This window comes from Mus pahari, chromosome 4, assembly GCF_900095145.1.
Source record: "Mus pahari chromosome 4, PAHARI_EIJ_v1.1, whole genome shotgun sequence".
NCBI lineage: Eukaryota > Metazoa > Chordata > Mammalia > Rodentia > Muridae > Mus > Mus pahari.
In genome coordinates this window covers 22,236,611-22,239,762 of record NC_034593.1, presented here as the reverse complement: position 1 = coordinate 22,239,762, position 3,152 = coordinate 22,236,611, and the positions used below count along the sequence as shown (strand labels likewise).

Genomic DNA, 3,152 nt, shown 5'->3' with positions numbered 1-3,152 from the left:
ATATGTGTGTGTGTGTGTGTGTCTTTTCTGCCCCTTCATGAACATTCCAAGCTCAAACTGTTTTTTCAAGAATTTTCAATTTTTTTCAAACTATTGTTGAAAGGGTGAAAACTATATGCATGCAAATATTGAATATAAATATTGGAGACAAGAACAGAATTGGCAAATTACAAGAAAACATCTTTATGAACAATTATTGCTCAGCTTTATTGCAGTTAGAAAACCAAGTGGAGACAATCTTTAATTGGCATGACTATAAATATGTTTCTCTAGTATCATCTTCAGAACACAGTACTGGGGTGAATATTGATCCTTTATGTTATCACACAGGGTACTGTGAGGAAGGGGCTTCTGTTGGTTATACTCTTTTAAAGTTGTTTTTAAAGCAGACTGTAGAGCCTGTATATGTCTCAACAACTTTGAACACGTAACAAAGAAGCTGTTTCAATTAGTCACTTACCATGTTTCAAGTCCAAAACAAAACAGATCAAAATAGAAATCTTTCAATGCTGTCGTTTATTTTACTAATTTTTAAGTTCATGGTTCCCTTTTAGTGTCTCATGAATAAAAAAAATCTTACATAAGTGACTGCTTAAAGTTTCCCATGAACTGAGTTTGTGCTCGATTTCCTGGAGTGCAGACAACATAGGGCCCGGGCTCAGGGCCTCACTCATAGCTGCTCTGTGTTTTGGAGGCACCTCAGCTGTCGGCACTGTTCCTAGGCCTGTTGAGAGGTAGGAGTTTACCCTGGACGGAGATCAGCAGTGTGTTCCCAGCACCCTTGCTGGGCCTCATCCACTTAGTAGCATAGAGTTCTCCAACCACTGCTCCCTCCACAGGAGAGGCTTACAGATTAGCACCTCACACCTGAGCCACGGGATATCTGAGGACATGCCTGCCCCTTGTGCACCTACCTCAGTTAATAACCCAGAGACTCAGATTGTCCCATGTTGGCCTCACACCCAGGCAGCCAGGAGGGAAGTATGTGGCTGCACTGGGGGGGGGGCGGTGGGGGGGAGAGCAACATGGCAAAGGTGTTGAAGCAAGCCTGCAGCAGTCCAGCATGCGCTATTGTTCAAGGGCTTTCAGCTATGCGTCTTGTTCCTCAGGAGTAAAGACTCTTGGATTCCTCACTTGGTTATCTAAGTATTACTTTCTGGCCTCCTGTTTGGAGTAAACATTTCAAAATGAGTTTAAAGTATAGCACTAAATCAAGAACAAAAATAACCTTTGGTAAACAAATAAATATTTTCACATGTGTACTTATTTTTACAGTATTATGATTGGTGACTTCAATAAGAGAATCTTAAATGGAGCGCTGCCTCTTAAATTGGGTTGAGGCAGGAGAAGAGGCCCATAATGGGGGCCCTGTCAGAATGAACAAGGACAAAGGGATATGAGGCATGACTCGTCAGTGCCACCAGAGTGGCGTCTCAAGTCCCCTTGGGAAATCACCCTGCGCGGGCACAGCCCAAGGCCCTGGTGGCTTTGTGGCAGCTCAAAAGAACGGCTGGGGTTGGTGCCCACAGACATTCGGACACCAAGTCAGCATCGCTGGCTGAGCATTCCGTCAGCTAATGGCTGCAAGTGCTGTATGCCAGACCCCCTAAAGTTCCCATGAATAAGTGGTCATCCCTCAAGAAGACTGACAGAGACACAAGGTCACTCAGGAAGGGGTCTGCTAACATCTCTTTATAGTCACTCCTTAGTCAAACCTCTCCATCTTGGTTTTGTTGCTGCCACCCACCCCTCACCCCCACCCCATCTATATTAGTTAAACCTAATGTAAACCATAAACTTTCATATAATTTTAATGTATTATTTTCTTGACATTTTCTAAGAATCAGTACCACAAGACTGGATCCCCACAAAGCCTCCTTCTCCAGTCTCCTATTAGCCCCTGTTAATTTGTAGCATGATCACTTCTAAGTAAACTGATATTTTCAAGTCCCTGTGATAGTAAATAAGTTAGGGTTTCTTTTGCTGAGATGAAACACCGTGACCAAAAAGCAAGTTAGGGAGGAAAGGGCTTATTTGACTTGTGCACACTTCCATATTGCTGTTCCTCATCAAAGGAAGTCGGGATGAGATCCCACACAGCGCAGGAACCTGGAGGCAGCAGCTGATTCAGAGTCCATGCTGGGCCCCCCTAAATCACTCACTAAGAAAATGCCTTACAGCTGGATCTTATGGAGGCATTTTGTAAATCAAGTGCCCCTCCTTTCAGACAACTCTAGTTTGTGTCAAGTTGACCTAAGAGCAGCCAGCACAGTAAACCTCTTCATGATTATCTTGGAGTCTAGGGCCGCAGAGCATCACTCGGAGTCCCAGGTCGTTAATGGAAGAAAAATGTTACACTCAAGGAACACTAAGAGCAGGCCACTAAGTCAGGGGCAGTTGTGTTGACTTTTGGGTGGTTGGCTGGTTGTTTGCTTGGGTTTTGGTTTTCTGGGTTTTTGTTTTGAGACAGCCTATCACTGTGTAACTGGTGTCTAGAACTGACTGTGTAGATGAGCCTGGCCTCAAACTCACAGAGCTCCACCCACCCACCTGCCTCTGCCTCTGCTGGAGTAAAGGTGTCTGCCCCACGCCTGGCTTCAATGCAGAGTTTTTAGTAAGTTGAACCACATCAAAAGGTTCAACAGAAAATTGTGGGAGACTAAATTTCCATAGCACAGATATCTGCCAGAGGAGTTAGATCCAGGTTCTAGAGAGAGCATATAAGTCAGAGCAGAAGGCATGTCGTCTGCACAACAGGGGTCTAAAGTGCTGTAGTTGCACATGAAAGATGCCAAGTGCCTTTAGCAGTCGATGCCATTTGTGTGGCTGCAGAAACCACCGTGAGGGATGTGTGGTCTTGTGGAGGGAGGGGACAGCACCAGGGCCTGGCACAGGGCTCTAGGCTCTGGCTGGCTGCTCTCACTGCAGGCTTTAGTCTTTCCAGTGGTTGGTAGAATTGCTCTGAGACCCAGCCTTTCTACGGCCCAATTTCAACCCTAAAAAAATGAAAACGTAAGACCTCAGGGGTCTGCACAAAAATGTCCATACACCCTAATATAAAACCTCCAAACTGGGAGAAAATTAATATAGTGCAGAGTCCTGAGCAAACCATGAGAAAATGATCTCTCTCTCTTCCTCTCCCTCTCTCCCCC

At 45.1% G+C, this 3,152-nt stretch overlaps 1 protein-coding gene across 4 annotated transcripts in view; it reads left to right on the top strand.

Moving 5' to 3' along the window:
• Positions 1-3,152, top strand: part of Fndc3b (fibronectin type III domain containing 3B) — a 290,533-nt gene that overhangs the window by 286,119 nt on the left and 1,262 nt on the right. The gene's annotated exons all lie outside the window — the stretch shown is intronic.